The 23,457-nt window shown below is 47.7% G+C and overlaps 1 protein-coding gene across 3 annotated transcripts in view; it reads right to left on the bottom strand.

Moving 5' to 3' along the window:
* Positions 1-23,457, bottom strand: part of EXTL3 (exostosin like glycosyltransferase 3) — a 168,220-nt gene that overhangs the window by 127,127 nt on the left and 17,636 nt on the right. For 2 of the 3 annotated variants that reach the window (XM_081903865.1, XM_081903867.1), the window contains exon 1: positions 19,671-19,805. The exons of the other annotated variant lie outside the window; for it this stretch is intronic. The gene's annotated coding sequence lies outside the window, so the exon portion shown is untranslated. Of the gene's footprint in view, positions 1-19,670; positions 19,806-23,457 lie in introns of those variants that run through there. 3 annotated transcript variants of the gene reach the window in all.

The following is a 23,457-nucleotide window of genomic DNA, read 5'->3' as shown; positions in this document are numbered from 1 at the left end:
GGTTCCCTCACTGCGTGGAGCCAAGTTACAGGGAACCAGGCAGAGGGCCTTCTCGGTGGTGGCGCCCTCCCATCAGATGTCTAGGAACTAAACAACTATCTGACTTTTAGAAGACATCTGAAGGCAGCCCTGTTTAAGGAAGCTTTTAATGTTTGACGCATTACTGTTTTTTAATATTTTGTTGGAAGCCGCCCAGAGTGGCTGGGGAAGCCCAGCCAGATGGGCAAGGTATAAATAATTAATAATAATAATAATAATAATAATAATAATAATAATAATTTGCTTTCCCCAGTCGCCAAACTGGCACCCTGAGATCTCCACGTGGTCACAACTGAACCTGTGCCAGTCACAAAATAAGTAAAGGTAAAGGTACCCCTGCCCGTACGGGCCAGTCTTGACAGACTCTGGGGTTGTGCGCCCATCTCACTTAAGAGGCCAGGGGCCAGCGCTGTCCGGAGACACTTCCGGGTCACGTGGCCAGCGTGACAAAGCTGCATCTGGCGAGCCAGAGCTGCACACGGAAACGCCGTTTACCTTCCCGCTGGTAAGCGGTCCCTATTTATCTACTTGCACCCGGAGGTGCTTTCGAACTGCTAGGTTGGCAGGCGCTGGGACCGAGCAGCGGGAGCGCACCCCGCCGCAGGGATTCGAACCGCCGACCTTTCGATCGGCAAGTCCTAGGCGCTGAGGCTTTAACCCACAGCGCCATGCGCCTGGCTAATTTCTAGCACTGCCCCTGTGTTGCCATTTTGCATCCAAGCTCTGCTCCCCCCCCCCATACCCAGCTCCGGTGGGTGGGCCTCCGGGTTCTGCCTGCCCAGTTCAACAATGAGGCTGAACGGGCCTCCTCGAGCGTGTGGCCTCAAAACACTCCCCAGGATCACCCACAACATGCCAGAGATTCAGCAACACGCAGGTCAACATGAGGAAGGCTCCCTGAAGTTGAGAAAGTCTCGAAAGCCACAGCCGTAGGAACATGAATCATCCCGCCCAGATGTATCACGTCTGCCAGTTCCGAGGACATTTGCCTGGTATATTATGGTGTGCCTTTGCCTCTCTTGGGCTAGGGCCCAACACACATGCCAGAGTTTGCTCTCGGCAAGGCTCTCCATGCTACACATCCAGCTCTTTAATAAGGTTTGAGCTTCTCGAACACAAAAAGGCAGGCATGTGTTTTGCATGGGTAATGTTCGAATTAAAGGCCCCGGGGCAAAAATCGCTGCCTTCCCAAGGGGGGGGGGCGGGGAGAGAGGGAGAGAGCTGCTTTCTTTTTGGCAGCAGCCCACGATAACACTCGTAATCCTGCATAATGTAGTAGAATACATTTCCAAATCCCTATCAGCAAATCTCATAAACGGAAGGTCTGTTACACGCTAGAGCTCAAAGGAGAGAGGAGGCTGGTCCAGGATCACGGCAGCTGCCATGGGGCAGGATGCTCTTGCATTGCCACCAGCCCCCCCAGATCCTCTCATCAGCATGCTGGACGTCCCCCACCTCCAAGCGGCAGACTCTTCAGAAAGGTAACCACACATGCTGCCGTGCTCTGAGAGGCTGCGCGCCTGGGTGCTCTGGTGCTCCCGCGACACAACAAGTGCGCTTACTGACAGCAGCTGTTCCGCGGGCAAATGAAAGAGCCCCCCAACCCGCTTTTAATAGCGCAAGGATCAGAGGGAGGCTTCAGCCCAAGCTGCAAGTGCAATCAATGAGGAAAACAGAGCCGGGAAAAGGCTTTGCTGGAGACGAGAAGGAAGGCTGTAAGGTCTTCAAAAAGGGGGGGCGTGAGGAAACAAAAGGAAAGCTTTGGCGTGGGTTGTCAGGAAGCACCGCCCGCAGCTGCAAGGTCAGGGGTGCAAATGCACGGCTGCGCAGCTGTTTGGGTTTTGGGCACAGAACCTGGATCTGGAGAATTTCAACTTTCATTTAAAAAGAAAAAAGAGAGCACAGTTGTACAGTGGTACCTTGGGTTAAGAACTTAATTTATTCTGGAGGTCCGTTCTTAACCTGAAACTGTTCTTGACCTGAGGTACCACTTTAGCTAATGGGGCCTCCCACTGCCGCCGCCGCTACCACCGTGCGATTTCTGTTCTCATCCTGAAGCAAAGTTCTTAACCCAAGGTACTATTTCTGGGTTAGCAGAGCCTGTAACCTGAAGCGTCTGTAACCCGAGGTACCACTATTCCTTGGAACTCAAACACCTCGGCTCCCAAATGACCGAAACCCGGAAGTGAGTGCTCCGGGTTTTGAACGTTCTTTTAGAACCCAAATGTCCGGCGAGGGTTCCACGGCCTCCGATTGGCTGCAGGAACTTCCTGCAGCCAATCAGAAGCCACGCTTTGATTCCCAAATGTTTTGGAAGTCAAACGGACTTCCAGAATGGGTTCCGTTCAACTTCCAAGGTACGACTGTATTATTATGTTCCTGGCTACTCTGCAAATACAGCACATGTGGTTCAGCCCAGCAATACCTGGTGAGGCTACACCCAGTCCTTTATTCCTTGTGAGGCTTGCCTCCTGGACATAGCTGTCAAGCGTCCTGTATTTGGTGGGACAGTCCCTTATCCCAACGCCATGTCCCGCTGCTGTCCCTTACAGATGAGGTTTTGTTTGGCTGCTGGCTGGGCTTTCTGCCTTTGGCTCGGAGGGGCTCAGAAGCTGAACATACCTGTGCCCGGGAAATCCCTTATTTTGGCTGCCGATCCCTTATTTTCGAGGCTGCTGGTCCCTTATTTTCAAATCTGTAAGTTGACAGCTATGCTCCTGGAACGTAAGCCATCAGTTTCACTTTCAGTACATACAGCGCTCTGTAAACTTCCAAACCATAACAACACAGGTGAGAAGACTAGGAGAGTCTCCCCTAGACTATGCGCTCACTAAGCTGGCCTTGGGCAAGGCGAAATTTCCCCGTTTTGCAGGAGGGAAACTCCTTAGAGCATACAAAACTGCCTTATGCAAAGTCAGACCATCCGATCCACCTGGCCCAGTATTGTCTGCACGGACTAGCAGCTGCTCTCCAGGGTTTCAGGCCGGGGACATTCCCGGCTCTACCCTGAGATGCCGAGAATTGAACCTGGGGCAGGCAGATGCTTTGCCACTGAGCCTTGCTCATGCCCCTCTGCAAACCCCACAAAATACAAGGCCAAACCTAAGGGAAGAGAGAGAAATGTGAATCTTGCCCTTAAAAAAAACGAGAGAGACGGAGAAAGCAAATCACTCAGACACAGGCACATTAAGACCATCAGGGCAGTTTCCTGTTGACATGTTAAGGCAGAGAGGGGCAGGCTGCAGCACAAGACGCCCAAACCACGAGGAACGAAGATGGCAATGAAAAAACAGCTAAATTTACTTCTTTGCGGATATTCACTGGGATCGGCAGCTGTAGCCAATTACTGCTAGGAAATGGCACTGAGGAAGCAGATACGAGACGAATTAAGCAGTGTATGAACTCTTCATTATTATGATCTTTTTTAAAGACCTAGCCAGTGAAAAGCAGGAAAACCCAAATGCAGAAGGGAAGGTAAACGGGAACTCCGAGGGGCAGGGGGAGAATTGTAGGAAACGAGTCAGAATTTACTTGCAAGTGGCGCTGTGGGTTAAACCACAGAGCCTAGGACTTGCCGATCAGAAGGTTGGCAGTTCGAATCCCCGCGACGGGGTGAGCTCCCGTTGCTCAGTCCCTGCTCCTGCCCACATAGCAGTTCGAAAGCATGAACTGCAAGTAGATAAATAGGTACCACTCTGGCGGGAAGGTAAACGGCGTTTCCGTGCGCTGCTCTGGTTTGCCAGAAGCAGCTTAGTCATGCTGGCCACATGACCCAGAAGCTGTACTCTGGTTCCTCGGCCAATAAAGCGAGATGAACGCCGCAACCCCAGAGTCAGCCACGACTGGACCTAATGGTCAGGGGTCCCTTTTCCTTTATCAGCAGGCACTGGGAACAAAACAACCCAAGAAGAGAAAGGGAGATAAAAAAATATCCTTTTCCCCAGAATTAGCCATAGAGCAATTTTCTGAAAGAACAAAAGTTGAGAAAATACTGGAAATAACTTTATTTAACCATGAGTTAAATACAGTATGGAGAGGGGAGTTTGAATAAATATGTGCCCTCCCCAATCTCTCAACTAGTGGGTGATGTGACCACGCTTCATGCAACTGGTTAAGCCAAATGATCCCAGAGATACTAAATAGTTTTGACTGGAGTTTTAACAGAGGTGCAATAAATCACTACTGTTCTGAATTTTATTGTGTTATAATCTTCCATAATGGGTTGGGAAAACCACTACTTGGAATGAATACATTTTATGTTGTGGTTATTGTTGTTGTTTAGTCGTGTCCGACTCTTCGTGACCCCATGGACCAGAGCACACCAGGCACTTCTGTCTCCCACTGCCTCCCGCAGTTTGGTCAAACTCATGCTGGTAGCTTTGAGAACACTGTCCCACCATCTCGTCCTCTGTCGTCCCCTTCTCCTTGTGCCCTCCATCTTTCCCAACATCAGGGTCTTTCCAGGGAGTCTTCTCTTCTCATGAGGTGGCCAAAGTCTTGGAGCCTCAGCTTCAGGATCTGTCCTTCCAGTGAGCACTCAGGGCTGATTTCCTTCAGAATGGAGAGGTTTGATCTTCTTGCAGTCCATGGGACTCTCAAGAGTCTCCTCCAGCACCAGAATTCAAAAGCATCCATTCTTTGGCGATCAGCTTTCTTTATGGTCCAGATTTCACGTCCATACATCACTACTGGGAAAACCATAGCTTTTACTATACGGACCTTTGTTGGCAAGGTGGTGTCTCTACTTTTTAAGATACTGTCTAGTTTTGTCATTGCTTTTCTAATACATTGTATAGGGTAGGGTAAAGGTAAAGGGACCCTCGACCATTAGGTCCAGTCGTGGAGGACTCTGGGGTTGTGGTGCTCATCTCACTTTATTGGCCGAGGGAGCTGGCATACAGCTTCCTGGTCATGACTAAGCCACTTCTGGCGAACCAGAGCAGCACATGGAAACGCCATTACCTTCCCACCAGAGTGGTACCTATTTATCTACTTGCACTTTGATGTGCTTTCGAACTGCTAGGTTGGCAGGAGCTGGGATTGAGCAATGGGAGCTCACCCTGTGGCGCAGATTCAAACCGCCAACCTTCTGATCGGCAAGTCCTAGGCTCTGTGGTTTAGACCACAGCACCACTCACATCCCAATATAGGGTAGAGTAAGGTAAAAAAGTAAAGGACCTCTGGACAGTTAAGTCCAGTCAAAGGTGATTATGGGGTGCGGCGCTCATCTGACTTCTCAGGCTGAGGGAGACAGCGTTTGTCCACAGACAGCTTTGAGGGTCATGTGGCCAGCAGGACTAAACTGCTTCTGGTGCAACGGGACACTGTGACAGAAACCGGAGTGCACAGAAACGCCATTTACCTTCCTGCCAGAGCGGTACCTATTTATCTACTTGCACTGGCATGCTTTCAAACTGCACCCCGTCGTGGAGATTCGAGCCGCCAGCCTTCCAATCGGCAAGCCCAAGAGCTCAGTGGTTTAGACTACTGCACCACCCGCATCTACAAAGTAGGGTAGGGTAGGGTTCACCTGGGATGAGTTTAGGGATCCAAGCTGGCAGTAGCCTGAAAAACCTTGGGAACCACTGATTTGTAGTATAGGAGTAAAGAGAAGAGCAGGGGGTCAACCCCCACCCTAGGGCCTATTCCTGTTCAGGGTACTGCAACCCTTTAGGGATTATAGCACAGACCCTTCCACCTCATGTCATCTTTTCAAAAAGGCAGGTTACGACATTCTCCAAATGTGATCATTAGCAATACTAAAGGTAAAGGGACCCCTGACCATTAGGTCCAGCCGCGGACGACTCTGGGGTTGCGGCGCTCATCTCGCTTTATTGGCCGAGGGAGCCGGCGTACAGCTTCCGGGCCATGTGGCCAGCATGACCAAGCCGCTTCTGGTGAACCAGAGCAATGCACGGAAACGCTGTTTAGCTTCCCGCCACAGCGGTACCTATTTATCTACTTGCACTTTGAAGTGCTTTCGAACTGCTAGGTTGGGAGGAGCAAGGACCGAGCAACGGGAGCTCACCCTGTCGCCGGGATTCAAACCGCAGACCTTCTGATCGGCAAGTCCTCAGTTCTGTGGTTTAACCCACAGCGCCACCCGCGTCCCTCATTAGCAATAGCCGGCACAAATATCCCCTCCCCTTCTGGGGCTTTGAAAAGGGTAGTGGCATGAGGAGCCGTGAGGTATGTGGTTCTTCCCTCTAAAAAGCATTTATTTTGCCACATTTATGCGTTGTTGGACAACGGGCAGGAGCTGCACAGCTTCCAGACATGGCAAAAGATGTACTCTCAACTCTACACAGACACACACAATAGTAAGAGAGAAAACACGTGAGGAACGTCCATTATTCTTCGGGAATTTAGGAACCCCAAAAGCTCAACACTTTAAATCCAGAGTTCTCTTTCTCTCCGCTGAAAAAACTTGTGGGCGTCCAACCGGGTATGTTGAAGGAGGTGGAGGAGAGGCTTGCTGGAGGCAGATTAAAAAGGCCTCATTGTAAGTTTCACAGCATGAAGTGTTAGGATAATGAAAACTGCATTTGTGTTTCTCTTGTTCCTGCTGCTAATCCAATGCCGTTGCTGGGAATTCAGCGCGGGGTCTGCTAGTGACAGACCGGTGCCCAGACTTAGAAAACCAACTCTTGCCGGAGTCTCTCTTTCTCCAAATTCTCACTGTTTTATGGGAGTGCAGCTTTATTTGCAAGCTATGACTCCCGAGGCTGGAATTACTCCCATCTTCCAACTTTTCTCTTTCGCCTTTGGCCTCTTTTTTGTTCCTCGCGCATCGCTCCCTCTCCAGATCCACCCTCGACCCCCTCTGGGATGCAGTTTTTTTTTCCTGGGGCGTTTTCCAACTGGGAGAGGAGGGCTTTAGCAAGTCTCTGTGAGCCAGTTGGCCCGTGTGCTTCAGAAAAATCCACGTGCCAGGAAAACTGGCTGAAAACATTTGCAGCACAGGGCTTGTTAAACCGTCTCTGAGCAAACAGGCATCTTCCCACATGCATCTGGTTGGCCACTGTGAGAAGAGGATACTGGATGAAATGGGTCATTGGCCTGCTCAAGATGTAGGCACTGCTTGAAGCTTCAGAAACCAGAGCCACACACCCATACTGGTTCCCTGCAATAACAGCTGGGAAGGCTCCGATGATGGACCAGCACAGGCAGCTGTTGTAAACAAAATTGCCCTTTTCCCTTATGGGGTATCCAAGAGCCCATATAGAGTCCTTACATAGGTTCCCTATTGGTAGGAGAGAATAACAGAGGCCAACCAGAGAATACTGAGAAGCAAAGCAGCTAGTAAGCCTGATCTTTATTGATCTGTTGCAACAGGGTGCTCCCCTCACCCGCAGGAGAGAGGAGAGACCCAGAAAAATGGTGTGCAAGGTCTTATAAAGACTTTTGAAATTGCCACCCTGTGGATCAAGACCACCCCCAGAAACATCATATATATATCACAGAAGGGGTGTAACCTAAGACCACCCCCCATCACACCTACATCACAGAAAAGGCGGTCTAAAACAGAAATTTGAATGTTGCTTTTCTCCTGTCATTGTCTGGCAGGTTACTTGATTGGATTGCCTGGGGAGCCTGGCCAGTCGTTTATAGTGATAAATACTTAGTTCCTGGGCCAGGTCACAGGCTCACACCTTATTCATATCTTAAATGTGCCCTTAAGACAGGATTTGTGAGGAGAGAGACAATGGGGATGTTTCCCACTTTGACCTTGCAGAGAAAACATTTGGTCAGTTTGGAATCAAAATGGTTCCAGGTTGGTCTTCCTGTGCTGATCTATGTACGTGCTTGGTTGGTACACTTATGAACATTACCATATATCTAAGACCTCAAAATTCCTCTCTCACAGCAGAGTCAAAGAGCATGGATGGAGATGGAAATGGAGAGACACCCTGGCTGAACTTCTGCACTCAGTAAAGGTAAAGGGACCTCTGACATTTAAGTCCAGTCGTGAACGACTCTGGGGTTGCGGCGCTCACCTCACTTTACAGGCCAAGGCAGCCGGCGTTTGTCTGCTCTGCAGACAGTTTTTCCAGGTCATGGGGCCAGCATGACTAAGCCGCCTCTGGGGCAACAGAGCACTGACACCAGAGCAGCGCACGGAAACGCCGTTTACCTTCCCGCCGGAGCGGTACCTATTAATCTACTTGCACTGGCGTGCTTTCAAACTGCTAGGTTGGCAGGAGCAGGGACCGAGCAATGGGAGCTCACCCTTTCGCGGGGATCCGAACTGCTGACCTTTTGATCGCCATTCCCAAGTCTCAGTGGTTTAGACCACAGCGCCACCCATATTCCTTACTGCACTCAGTCCCTTACTACTGCACTAAAATTTATCTTTGTGTAAGAATTTCCCCAGCTGTCTAAAAAGAAAATTGCACACTTGCCAGGCAGGCTGCATGGTTCCCCCAGCGCCACTCAAGAGAGGAAATGTACCTGCAGGTTAACAAGGCAGGAGCCTTTTCATACTCCATGCTTAAAAACCACAGCTGCCAGGGTGTTATTCTATGCTCTCCTATTCTTGTTAACTTGGTTTATCCTGCACTGCATCTAAACCCCACGTCCACCTATGGCAGCAGTTCCAAATGTGGGTGATACCACTCCCTACAGGGGGGGATGAACAAGGAGGGCGTTAGGTGGCAAGAGGTGATAATGTTTTTTTCTTTTCCTTCTTTTCTTTTGGTTTGATTGTGAAGTTCGTTCTATTGTTTAAAATTCCAATAAACATCTTTTTTTTTAAAAAAAAGAAAAAGTATGGGAACCACTGATCTGCGGTCTCAATTTAAAAAAAAAATACACTAGAATTTAAGATGCTATTGGTAAACAAATGCCAAGCTATTGGGTATGTTTGTTTGTTTTTTATAAAAATGGGGCACTGCAAAATATTCCAACAACAGAACGTCTCCAGTGAAATCTAAACTTCTTAACGAAAAGCAGCTGCTCTCCATGAAGTTCTGCTATTCGCAGAAAGGCCCACTGGCAAGCAATGAGTACTCCTTGTGGGTCTAGCATGCAGAGGGAAGTAGGAGAAGATCATTCCTCTTATGGTTCTGCTTTCGTCATATGAGAAAGATAAACAAGAGTTTGTCTAAAACAGAAACCCCATGAACAGCACAATCCTATGCGAAAGTCCATCCAAACTCAGTCCCACTAGCTACCGTATTTTTCACTCCATAAGGCGCACCTGACCAAAAGGCGCACCTACTTTGGGCGGGGGGGGGTTCCAAGAAAAAAATATGTGGCTCTTGGGGGCTTGCTGCTCCCCGGGGCCCCAAAGAACAGGTCGGGGAGCAGCGGGAAGGCTGTGCTTGTGGGGCTGGCGGTGGGGGAAGCCCGGCTTTCCCCCAGCCCCAAGGAGCAGGTCGGGACTGGCAGGGGAAGCCCAGGTTCCCCCCCCCCCAGCCCCAGGGACCACACATTTGCTCCATAAGACGCACAGACATTTCCCCTTAGATTTTAAGAGGGAAAAAGTGCGTCTTATGGAGCGAAAAATACAGTAAGTGCCTGCAGCTTTGAAGCATTCATTGACCTCCTTCTTAGATGGCCACCAACTAATTTAGCAAATTAATACTGAACATACGGCAAGAATCTCACTTCACGACTGGTTAGCATCTTCCAATCAAAGCCAGAAACAGAATGAAAAGAATGGTTAGAAATGTTCTGCCTATCACCTTTTACCATATGTGGTGGATATGCAAGGTAATAAAAGCATTCTGTGAAATGATATATAATGAATTGAAAAAAATGTTTTAAATGACTTTTATTTTAAAAAGCAACAACCCCAAAGCTTTTTTACTAGGAATTGTAGGTACCAAGATCCCAAAGGAGGAGAAAAGTCTTTTTATGTATGCAACGACAGCCACACGGATGCTACTAGCCTGGAGATTGGAAGAGGACAAAGTCCCTACTAGAGAAGAATGGCAAACTAAGCTGTTGGATTATGCCTAAATGGCAAATCTAACCGGAAAGTTCAAGAACCAAGAAAACCAAAACTTCAACAAAGAATAGGAAAAAATTATAATTTACTTGAGAGACCACTGTAAGCATTAGCAGGATTGCAATAACACTTGTAATATACAAGATATTATGGACAAAATGGAGAGATATAAAATTTGGATGATGAGATAATATGCAGTTGAAAAGGTTTATAATAGGACCCATGGAGGGGAAGGTGGGAAGTCTAGAGATTCGGAGAAATCTCTAAATATGGATATGTATTTTGCATTGTTATAACTCTACACTTGCAAAATCAATAATAATAATACTAATAATAAATTTTATTTATACCCCGCCCTCCCCAGCCAAGGCCGGGCTCAGGGCGGCTAACAACCAATAATAAAAACAAGTTGAATGAATACAACTTAAAAACAAGATTAAAATACATTAAAACATTAAAATTAAAATGCAGCCTCATCACAGGAGGAGAAAGGAAAAGAAGAAAGAGGAGGAGGGAATCAAATTGACTCTAAGCCAAAGGCCAGACAGAACAACTCTGTCTTACAGGCCCTGTGGAAAGAAATCAGATCCTGCAGGGCCCTGGTCTCATGAGACAGAGCGTTCCACCAGGCCGGGGCCAGTGTTGAAAAGGCCCTGGCTCTGGTTGAGGCTAATCTAACTTCCTTAGGGCCCGAGACCACTAGGGTGTTGCTATTTATGGACCTTAAGGTCCTCCGTGGGGCATACCAGGAGAGGCGGTCCCGTAGGTACAAGGATCCTAGGCCGTGAAGGGCTTTAATGGTCAAAACCAGCACCTTAAACGAGTACTCCACCGGGAGCCAGTGCAGCTGGAAAAGCACTGGGTGAATATGCTCCCAAATTATTTCAAAAAAGAAATGTTCTGCCTCTCATTTCCCAGGCCAGTCACCTTTGAAAGATAACTGCTGCCTTTACAGATAGGTAGCCGTGTTGGTCTGCCATAGTCAAAACAAAAAAAAATTCCTTCCAGTAGCACCTTAAAGACCAACTAAGTTAGTTCTTGGTATGAGCTTTCGTGTGCATGCACACTTCTTCAGATACACTGAAACAGAAGTTTCTGGCACCAGAGACTGCAATAAACCCAGATGCCAACTTTGCTGCCACATACACCCGGACAACACCATTACTGGCCCCAACAACATCACACATACCATCTCGGGACTATTTAATTGCGCATCGTCTAACATTGTGTATGCCATCAAATGCCAACAGTGTCCTTCAGCTCTCTATATTGGACAAACAGGCCAGACCTTACGCCAAAGAATAAAGGGACATAAATCGGACATCAGGAATCACAAGACAGAGAAACCAGTAGGAGAACACTTCAATCTCCCAGGACATTCTATACAAGATCTCAAAGTAGCTGTTTTACTACAAAGGAATTTCAGAAATAGACTGGAAAGAGAAGCTGCTGAATTGCAACTTATCACCAAACTTAAAACCATGGAGACACCTGGTCTGAACAAAGACCTTGGATTCTTATCTCATTATACATGACAAAGCCATTTTTCACCTTTTCACCCCTTGCTTTTTCCTGTAAGACCTATTGCAGTCGTTAAGAGTCGTCAACAGGCTCATCACAGCTATCTGCCAATCACCCATTCCCACCACCCTTCTGAGTAATACCCCTCCCCACCTTCTCACTATATAGAAGGGTCTGGTGACTTCTGTTTCAGTGTATCTGAAGAAGTGTGCATGCACACGAAAGCTCATACCAAGAACTGACTTAGTTGGTCTTTAAGGTGCTACTGGAAGGGAAATTTTTTTGTGCTGCCTTTAAACATGGTGCTGATGGGAATTGTAGTCCAAACCATGTGGGAGGCCCCAAGTTGGCAAAAGCTGCTTTAAAGACTCGAGGCAATCTTCCCTTCCCACGCTCATGCTTTCCACAAACTGATTGCATCAATACATCTATGGAAATTGGTCGGCTGGTTTATTAGGAGCCAGTAAGGGAAGAACAAAAAAATGAGGGTTGTATCTTTGATGGGTATCAGATTAGCACGCGCGCACACACACAAAAACACAAACCTCATGCCCCAGCAAACCAAAAGAATGTAAAAGCGAAAGCTACTAAAAGTAGTTGAGGGAGAAAAGCCTGTTCCAATCTATACAGAATTATAGCAGTTTGGAGTCATTTCAAATATTGGCCTCGAACGACTTGGGTTTTTCCTCCCCAGAACTTAATCCATTTGCAGCGGATTAGCCAAACCATTCTCAACAGAAGGAGACTTCAATTAGCAGTTATATTTCAAAGATAGGGTATGGCTTTGCAGTTCAAAAAAAAAAAAAAAAAACCCTCCTCCGCTTTACGATAGCATCAGTCTTCCTGGCTGGACAGCAGTCAAGGCTTCCAATTCCCACATTACCTGCAGAACGACTTGCCAAAAGGGACGGAGCCTTCACATCCTGGCAAACACCCCACCTTGGCTCCATGGCCTGTACCAGCCCTAACAAAGCCTCTAGCAGCCAGACTGTCAGGCAAATGACTCAGGTTGTCTGGAGAACAGGCCCAAAGGCAAACGTCACCAAAAAAGCAGTGCTGAAGCATCAAAATTTGGCTGCAGTCATTAGATAAAAGCAGTCTGCAGCCGTAATTAGAATACTCTGTCCTGGGTGATCTCCCCAACCCAACCTTCCACATCCTCTGGCACATCAGGTACCGCCACAGAGATCAAGTGTCAGGCAGCATCTTCACATTTAAGTTTCTCTTGGGACAATGATGAGGGCCATTTCCTAAGAACTTGTTGGTTCAGGTTATGGAGCATTTAGCCAAGCAGCCTCCTCTTATGGTGGCCGACCACATGTTTGTGGGAAACTCGAAAGCAGGACCTCAGCAGCCCTCCATAGCTTTTTTCCTCCATGAATTTGCCTAATCCTCTTTTAAAGTCATCTAGGACGCAGGTGGCGCTGTGGTCTAAACCACAGAGCCTCTTGGGCTTGCCGATCGGAAGGTCGGCGGTTCGAATCCCCGCGAGGGGGTGAGCTCTCGTTGCTCGGTCCCTGCTCCTGCCAACCTAGTTTGAAAGCACACCAGTGCAAGTAGATAAATAGGTACCGCTCTGGCAGGAAGGTAAATGGCATTTCCATGTGCTGCTCTGGTTCGCCAGAAGTGGCTTAGTCATGCTGGCCACATGACCTGGAAAAAACGTCGGCTCCCTCGGCCAGCAAAGCAAGATGAGCGCCACAACCCCAGAGTCGTTCACGACTGGACTTAACTGTCAGGGGTCCTTTACCTTTTTATTTTTTTAGGTTAGCGATTATTGTTGCCTCCTGCGGGACTGAGTTCCACAAGGGCACACAACCATATTGATTTTCTTCATGGTGGTGGGTATATTTTGGAGCCACCAGACATCACAGTAGCAAAATACCAGGGAGGATTTGAGTGTTTGTTTGTGTGTGTGTGAATTAGCAAAAGCTGATATAAATCCTTGACTCAACTGGATCAAATTCAACCAAATGCCCAGGTGAGGGGGGGAAGTCTTAACATGGTGCTGAAAAGATGTCGATATCACTACTGCAGGACTCACTCAGGAGCAGTACAGTATATCCAGATACAATATCCTAAAAAGAACAAATAGCCTCCAGTCCAGACTGTATTTGCATTTAAAAACAAACAAACATGTCCCTAGCTATCAAAATCAAATTTAAAGTCTACAGTTGTCCTCTGCATATCCTAACGTGTTTGTAAATAACATACAACAAAATGATTCAGGTAGGTAGCCGTGTTGGTCTGACACAGGCGAAATAAATATTTCTTTATTTTAAAAAATTAGCATCTGAAGAAGGGTGCATGAACACGAAAGCTTATACCCAGAACAAACTTAGTTGGTCTCTAAGATGCTACTGAACAATACAGCAAAATGAATATCTTATCCAAGGGCCACAACTGAGATGCTACCACCAAAAAGGCCGTGCCCCTCATATGCCCATCAGCTGCTCCTGAGGTTCTTATGTCATCTCCATGTGGCCACAGCCTAACTGTGAGCTGGATAGCAGCACCATGTGGGAGCTGCCATGTGCAAGTCAACCTTCAGGATCCGGCCGGCACCTGCAATTGTGGTTAGAAAGGCATTTTGCTCCAGACTGCTGCTAGCCCTGCCCTTTCATTTCATTTCATTTCATTCACCCCCTGCTGAAATTTTTATTTTATGTTCCTGGGTGAGGGAAGGCTGCCTTTATCATTTACGTTACTCCCACAAAGTCCCACATACACACGGACATACCCTTTTTTACAGCTAACAACAACAATTTGCCTCACGCTCCCAGGTTAGAAGCTAGCAGGGCTACAATTTCAGATTTAAAGCAGCACAGCAGGGCAAACAACAAAGAACCATTATGAGCTGTAAAGCCACACTCAAGTTGTGTAAATAAGAGCCTGACCACACACACAAAAATACCAAAAGGAGCTTCTCCAGAATCTGCAAAGAGCAAACCTCTAGAAATGCTTTCTAGAATGAAAATCCAGAGATCTCAAATTCTAAATGAACCTGAGCCTGGATTGACATCAACTGTTGTTACTCTAAAGCAGGGGTCCCCAAACTAAGGCCCGAGGGACTCATTTATCCAGCTCGCGGTAACCCCCACTGCTGCCGCCCACTCTTACTAGCACTGCGCTGCGTGGCTGCCCACTTCCGGGTCGGAGGAGCACCGGAAATAGCTTGCGCCCATGCGCAAGTGTTGTGCGCACGTGCAAGTGTTGTTTCCGGTGCACATCCAGGTCGGAGGAGGCCCATGCAAGTGCGAACAAGCCATTTCCAGTGCTCCTCTGACCCAGAAGTGCACTAGAAATAGCGTGTGCGCACGTGTATGGGCACGTGCTCCCCAGCCCTCCGCGCTATCGGCGCTGGAGACACAGGCCCAAGGCGCAGTAAATTTGCTGACCCCTGCTCTAAAGACTTTAAGGTAGTTAAACACACACACAAACACAGAGGCATCAGTGAAAAATGCACCTTTGATCATCTGGCCTTTCCAGCTATAACAGCTGCCCACATCTGAATGCCACAAGCCTCCAATATCTCTTCCCACCACCACCCCACTCCAAACAACAACAACAACAACGAGGCATATTTTTTTAAAAAAAGAAGGTTGTTTTGACATCCCTTTTGCAACGAAATGTCAGTCAGTTCACAGGCTGTTTGTACCACTGTTTTGCTGCCAAGACCCTTTGGCCGCGCACGAAGCCAAGCTCTGAACGAAGATAAAACTGTCATTGCTGGAAGGGAGGGGAGAAGTGGCTCAGACAATAGCAGAACTCTGCACGAAGGAAGGGACTGGAGGGGATTTTCGTCACCATTCAGTTGAGGACGGAGGGGACTGCTGGAGAAAGGGAACTCAAGAATCCCCTCCCCCTACAAACTCCCCTTAGCGTTTCAGTAAATACCAAGAGAAGTTAGTCATTACTGCCACACAGGACTCCCTACTGAACGCAGCATTTTCCCAGTCTGGATCCTTCGCCTTCCCTCGAAGCTGTTGAATCCATCCATTTAATATTGATTTCATCCAGCAGCGAAGACAGATGACGATAATAAATTATTTTATATGTCCTGGCAAGAGTACAAGTGAAGCCTCCAGCCCCCAAGGAACTTAATGGCACAACGCAGAGGGCAAGATACAGTCGTCTGATCAGGAGCCAAGTTAGCCACCTAGCTTGCGTACAACATGAAGCACTTCTGCCCAGTTCCAAGATAAAAAGGCTTTACTCCTCCCTAAGTGTGCTAGGAATGCATCTTGCAATTCCTTTGGACCAAAGCGCTCCAGATAAAGATCAGGCAATAAAAGAAAATAAAATTCTGATTAATGCAAGAATTCACAGGGCAGCATTTCTTTTTCTCCCTCTGTTGACAGAAGGCCTCTTTAAAAATGGCATCTCCCGAGACATGCACTCACATCATCTAGAAAACAAAGTATTTTTTTCCCCTTCAGAAAGGATTTGCTTTGATTCACACGGAAGTTTGACAATTTAAATCCAATCCGCTATAGCTGAAGTGATTCATTGACTAAAATTGCTCTTCAAAATTTGGCAATTTGGTCTAATCAGCTGTAACTTAAATGATTAAATGCTGCAATCCTAAACACCTTTACCCTTTTAATTCAATGGGATTTACTTCCAAGGAGACATGACTGGGATTGCAGCCTCTAATATTTATTTAACTGGGTGACAAATCAAAACCAGATTATGTGAGTATATATATCTTTCCAACTAAAGGTAAAGGTAAAGGTACCCCTGCCCGTACGGGCCAGTCATGTCCGACTCTAGGGTTGTGTGCCCATCTCACTTAAGAGGCCGGGGGCCAGCGCTGTCCGGAAACACTTCCGGGTTACGTGGCCAGCGTGACGAAGCTGCATCTGGCGAGCTAGCGCAGCACACGGAAACGCCGTTTACCTTCCCGCCAGTAAGCGGTCCCTATTTATCTACTTGCACCCGGGGGTGCTTTCGAACTGCCAGGTTGGCAGGCGCTGGGACCGAGCAACGGGAGCGCACCCCGCCGCGGGGATTCGAACCGCCGACCTTTCGATCGGCAAGCCCTAGGCGCTGAGGCTTTAACCCACAGCGCCACCCGCGTCTACAAGGCAGCTAATCTTCATCACAATTGCCCCAAAACTTTTGCCAAGCAAGATCACAGTGTGGCAAAGTGGTTGGCGTGTTGGGAGTCCAGGGGTTCAAATCCACACTCCACCATGAATTGCACTCGGGTGACCTTCGGCCAGTCACCATTTCTCAGCCCTAACCTACCTCACAGGATTGTTGTGAGGATGAAATGGAGAGGGGGAGAAACAGGTATGCCACACTGGAAGAAACGCAAGGTAAAAATGCAGAAAATCAGAGTAGCAGTAGTGTTTCATATTTGGAAACAAGTGTCAGGTGTGCGTACAGAAGCCAGCCCCTGTGACCAGGACTGGGGCCTTCCTAAGTTTGTTCTAAAGAGGCAAGGTGCAGCCACACAGGTGAGGCCGATTGGTAACTCACAGCACCTGGTGGCAAGAGCTGGGAAGGGATATAAGGTCAACATTTCCCTTCAGCTCTTTGCTACAGCAACATATTCCCTGCCTTGCTTCCTGGCCCTTGGACCCTTGGCTTCTTGACTCCCAGGTCTCGGACTCTTGGCTTCCCGATTCCTGGCTTCTGGATTCCAGTTCCTGCTCCCACCCCACCATTTTGCCCCCGGTCCCAACGTCCCCAGCCAGGACTTTGATCGCCCGTGAACTGGACTGTGACAACAAGCAGGGGTTGAGAGGTGGAGAGCAAACCATCCTGAGCTCACAGGAGGGTGCTGTACCAGAAGGACCACTGTCTTGATCCAGCAAGCTCTGGCAGGCTGAGTGGACAGGACCAAGACCGTAAGGTCCTCTGTGGGACATACCAGGAGAGGCGGTACGAAGGTCCTAGGCCGTATAGGGCTTTAAAGGTCAAAACCAGCACCTTAAACCTGATCCTGTACTCCACCGGGAGCCAGTGCAGCTGGTATAGCACCGGGTGGATCTGATCCTGCAGTGAGGACCCTGTAAGGAGTCTCGCTGCGGCATTCTGCACCCGCTGGAGTTTCTGGGTCAGTCTCAAGGGCAGCCCCACGTAGAGTGAGTTACAACAATCAAGTCTGGAGGTGACTGTTGCATGGATCACAGTGGCGAGGTCAGGGTGAGAGAGGTAAGGAGAAGAAAAGGCTAAGGAGTAGACCCTACACAAATCCAGAGTGGAGTCCCTAAGAGGGTTGGATGGCATCTTGCATGCCTCCTTCCAGAAACTCCTGCAGCCAAGCTGGTGCCAACCATCTTGTTCTGCTGTCTTCTGGACTACAACAGCAAGGCCAAGGGGGGAGGGGTCTTGTCTGGGCAACCCTGGGCAAGACCCAGGGAGGTCACTTCAGAACTGCTAAAGCAGAGGTTTAACTTCACCCTTGAGACAGACAGATAGATGCCAACCACAATAGGTTCGTAAACTGAGCCTGATGGGAGTTGTAGTCCAACAACATCTGGAAAGACATGGTCTAACCACTCCTACTTTAGGCAAGACGCTAAGTCTGCCGCATTCTTTCACTTTAATCATTTCTATACTATGCATTTCTGAAGAAGAAAACCCTAAGCAATTTTCAGCCTCTCTTTAAAACACCGCACTACAAAATATTGAAATGAAACAGATGCCAATCAAGAACAAAATTCATTTTTTTAAAAAAAATCACGCATAAAGTACCATAAGCAGTTAAACAAAATAAATGAATGTGGGCGAAGAAGTTCATATGTGCTGCTGTTGTTTTTAATTTATCTTAATTGCTCATTATAACTTCATGTCCCACCATTATCAGAAATTTACCTGGTGGGAATAAGAGACAGCCTCCTGAAAGTCTCCTGGAGATCTTGATAACAACCAACTAATTAATAATAACAAAATGTAATAAAAATGATAATGATGATGATAATAATAATATAGTGGTAACTAAAACACCTGCCTTTTGACAGTTTTCTCTCTGCCATCTGAAGGCTTTTATCCATGTGGCCTTTTAAAAAAAATCCACTGTTTTTCTATGGTTCAGTTTTTTTAAACGGATACTGATACTGTTACTGAAACAGTGTATATGCAGGGATATACACTGTTTCAAACAATCCATTTGGAGAGTTGGTGGGTGGAAAAGCAGGAAGGAAACCCTGAAACAAACAAATGTAACCACTGCTTTTATTGCTGTTGCTGACATACAGTGGCAGTGCTCTCCCAATCTGCTGTTTGGCATTTAATAATAATATCAATACCAATGTTTTATATGAGATTAGCTGAAATGCCAGCCAGGGGAAGAGAAGACAGGGTTTGGTATTTAAAACAACCACCACCACAATGAGATGATTTGATCTGGTTTTGCATTGTTTTAGCTTCTTCTTTTCCCCTACCTCATGGGATTATTTCTTTTTATTCTTATTATTCTGACCTGCAAGCCACAGCCAGGAGCACTCATGTGCTAAAGGCGCAGGATTTCAGCGAGCTAGTTCTTCCACAAAACCAAACACACCAGTGACCAGATCAAACGCACACCAAGCCTCCGATGCGTAAGCGCAATACATTATTATTAATGGCAATATTAATAATACAGAGCCTGCGCTTTCAAAAACCACACGCGCATACACAGGTGGAAGACCCCAGACCCCAGGAATAGGGGGATACTTCTTTGCCCTCCAAAGTTGGGAGTCCCTAGACCCCCCTCCATGATTAATTTTGGAGGGTGTCCCCAGAATTACCCCAAACAGCCCCCCCAGGATGGAGAGACCCCCCCACCCCAAAGCTACCTTAAAGGGGGATGGGGGGTCTCCTTCTTTAGGCAGTACCATTATCCAAAAAAGGGGGTTATCCCCCCTCCAAAGCCTCAATGCACTCCCCCAAAAAATCGCATACTTGCCTTGTGCATACATACCCCTCTCCTTCATCACTCGTGGTACGTTCCATCTCTGTCTCGCGCCCCCCCTCCGCTTTCACCTTCTTAGTTTAACCCTCCCGCAGTGCTAAGCCGGCCGCTCCCGGGATCCGTAGGCAGCGACCATTAGGACAAGGAGCAGGGGGGGCGCGCGGTGCGGGTGGAGAGACGCGCCGCTGTTTTCGCCTCCCCGCACCCCCCCGCGGAATCCCGCGTTGCCTCCGTCCTTCCCCACGTCTCGCCTACCTCCGAGCCAGCCGCGGATGGTTCGTCCCACGGAGCCAGCCACCCAATCCGCGCGCGACAGCCCTCCTCGCCTCTCGCATCACCTCGCCCGCCGCCGGTTCCTTCCTTCAGCGCGTCTTCGGCCGTTTCCGAAAGGGGGCGGGCGGAAACGGCCGAAGGGCGGGGCTGGGAGGGACGGAGGCGGACGGAGATTGCCGAGAGAGCGGAGGGGGCGGGGCAGCAGGGAGGAGATTCGGAAGGCGACGGAAACTGCCGAACCTCCCTCCTCTCCGGTCAACTCTCCCCACCTTACACACCCCAAGTGTGACGCATGCGCAGTCGACAAGACGGCTTTTCCCGCCCAAAAAACGGGTCAAGTCATAGGAGCAAATCCTGTCGCTTATTTTTATTTATTGTTTCATTGAAGCGAATACACCTTTTGGACTGGAAAACAAAAACAAAAAAGCACCTCAACACAGTTTACAAAAAAAAAAAATCACAGCTGTACAGCGAAAACAAACAGTTAAAAATGCTTATAAAAACACCACAGATTAAAATCACCTCAGCTTTCTAAATATCTGGGCAGGCTTGTCCACACAAGAACTTTTTCAAGCAGAATAGGCAGGGAGTTCCAAAGTATATAGGTAGTAAAAAAACAACAACAGCCAAGTTCTTGCATTGGGTTTAATTTTACAGCAAACTCCCATTTTTTTTCCTTTTAAAATGTTCTAATTAGAAGCACACAGCAACAAAAACACACACAAACACCCTTCTATATGCGCTATATGGATTCAGTCCAATTTCATTTCCACATGCAGACTCGGAAACCCGTTTTATTCCTTGGCAGCATTATTTGACCTTGCCTGCCCCCCACCCCTTCTAAAAGACTTTTATCTGATGGGAAAAGAGAGGGAGAAAATCATGGGGGGAGAGGAGCGGTCTCTACATCACAATTTCCAGTATTTGCACACCTGCCATCCCAAACAGAATATGTCTTGGATTTTTGCAATATATAAAAAACACACTATTTGAGGGATTAGGCCAAACAGAGCCAGATTCACCCTACCCCCCCCCCAAAGGACATGCATAGTCTGGGGGGGGGGGCTCCTAAACCTAGTTTTGGCATTTGAGGGTCGGGGAGCCTCAGTTACAGCTTCCCAATAGCTCCCCTTTCACTTCCTCCCAGGCAATTCGTACTGCTAATACTGCCTGCATTTCAGAACGTGACTCTTTCATTAACTGTATAGGATCCGTCATCTTTTACTATTGAGGAAAGCAGAACAAACGTCACACCGGAGCAGTTCCGTTCGGAGGTTTGCTTCCGTAAAAACTGTTAACGTCCTGGATCTGGATATCTATGCTCAAAGAGGCGAAGGATGCCGGCTGCTTGAAAAAATAAATCTGGAAACTGACTCTGCACAAGGTTGTGCAATACGTAATGCCTGCTATCAATAGCTAGAGAGCAGGCCTTTGAACAAATGGATTAAATTGCTTTGCTTTTGCTATCATCCAAATGAAGACACCAGTACAAATTAGGTTTGGACATGCCTCATGGTGCACAGCTTTAGCAAGTCAGAAACCAAAGTTACCGAAAGCAGCTTCAAATAAATATGCATTTAAAAAAAACAAAAAACTTTACAGAACACACACAAGTTTGCTGAATTATGTCACATAGCGCTGGTTTGTTTGCAAAATTCAGAATGAGTGGGTCTTAGGAGTTGGGGCAGCTGGGGCCGAATTCAACGAAGCGGTTCTGCAAGCCGAAACCTGTGCAAGGAATAGTGCAATGGGGATTTCCCCCTCCTCCCCCTATAGCCCCCCCCCAAGTGACTCAAAGGACTCAGGGGAAACCCCCAGAACTGTTACGGAAGGGGGGGGCATGTCGTCTTCACTACAATATATTTGCTCAATTTCTCTAGAATTCCATCACCCCTCCCCTGTCCTCCCTAATTCCTCAAGTAAGGTGTCAAGACCCTAATCCTGTCAAATCACTCTGCCAAACCTCCGGGCAATGCCAGGTGACAGACTATGCATACACTCAGGAAGCGCTTATCTGCGCATATCTCCAGCTCTGCATATTCCCCCCTCCCTCCTCCTTATGTTAATCCTTTGTAACCCAACCTCTCCTTAATGTATTCATGATGTAATCTGTGTAACCCAACCTCTCCTTAATGTATTCATGATGTAACTGGGATGTATTTTGCCCTGTATTCTGGGACATGGAGGGAGTTTCAAAAGTTCATGTCATCCCTTTCTCGCTGTTCAATCTCATCTTGAACCTGTTGCGCAATAAACCTTGGATCTCCGCATTTTGCTCCTGTCCGGCTGAGCTCATTTTCTTCCGCAGGGACCCGCGGACACTTAGTCCGATGAGCTGGGTGGCAGTGTAGCCCCGCATCCAGATTTTGGCCGTAACATAACAATACATGGGGTAAAGAAAGGGGAGACACAAGCATTTCCATCAATCTCCTCGGTGCTACTCTGAACTCCTCCCGTGAGCAATCATTCCCTTTCAAAGATGAGGAGGCCACAAAGGGGTGGCTGCATTTGGAGGGAGAAGCTTGAAGAGGAAAAGGATTGCCACGGGAAAACTCCACTCCCCTTGCAGATCACATTCACACAGCCGCTCTGCATTACTGAGCCATGCATCAGATAAAGGTAAGGTAAAAGGACCCCCCCTGACCGTTAGGTCCAGTCGTGACCAACTCTGGGGTTGCGGCCCTCATCTCACTTTACTGGCCGAGGGAGCCAGCGTACAGTTTCCACGTCATGTGGCCAGCATGACTAAGCCGCTTCTGGCGAACCAGAGCAACGCATGGAAACACCGTTTCCCTTCCCACCGGAGTGGTACCTATTTATCTACTTGTACTTTGACATGCTGTCGAACTGCTAGGTTGGCAGGAGCTGGGACCGAACAACGGGAGCTCACCCCATCGCGGGGATTCGAACCGCTGACCTGATCGGCAAGTCCTAGGCTCTGTGGTTTAACCCACAGCACCACCCGCGTCCCAATGCATTAGATAAGAAGAGCCTAAAGGCCTAGAATTCAGCTTCCTTTTTCCTACAACGGACAACCAGATGCCTATTGCAAAGCCATAAGAAAAACATGAGTGCAATAATCCCCTCTGCTGCGGTTTCCCAATAAGCTATCCCCTCTGCATAAAGTATATACCTTGCATATACCTTGACTAGCAGTCAGGGCTGGATTTAGGTTTGATGTGGCCCTAAGCTACTGAAAGTAATAGCACCCTTTATATGTCCAGCTGTCCTTTGTCAACAGCAAATTGTCGCTGTTTTTTGTGTTGAATAATTGACGGACCTAATTGGTATCTAAAGCCATTTGCACATAACAAAATAACCAGTCCATGCAGAATATAGGCACCCTATATATAGAAATGAGCAAACCAGTGATATTTTAGGGAGCAAGCTAGCAGGCGAGGCCCATGACTTACATCACAGGAGCCTACACAACACAAAACACTGTTGCTGTGTGTAGGTTTTATTTGTTTTTTATCTTATATTTTGGAAATATACATCCAGTTTTTTTCTTTAAATTTTTTGGGCACCCCCAAGGGAGTGGGGCCCTAAATAATAGCTTGTTTAGCTTATACATAAATCCGGCATTGCTAGGAGCCCTCAATATCCTAGCTGGCAGCCCATACCACAACTTGTGGGAACCAGATTTCTAGTATTACAAGAGAGGTGAAAATCTGCTCTATACAGTTTTCCCCCATACAATGCATAATTTTATAAACCTCGCCCATCTTTCTCTATCCCTTACACTTCTTCTAAACCAGTGATGACCAGA

The sequence above is a fragment of the Podarcis melisellensis genome (assembly GCF_964234715.1).
Source record: "Podarcis melisellensis genome assembly, chromosome: 3".
Lineage (NCBI taxonomy): Eukaryota > Metazoa > Chordata > Lepidosauria > Squamata > Lacertidae > Podarcis > Podarcis melisellensis.
The sequence above is the reverse complement of the archived record's forward strand: the minus strand, read 5'-3'. Positions and strand labels throughout refer to the sequence as shown.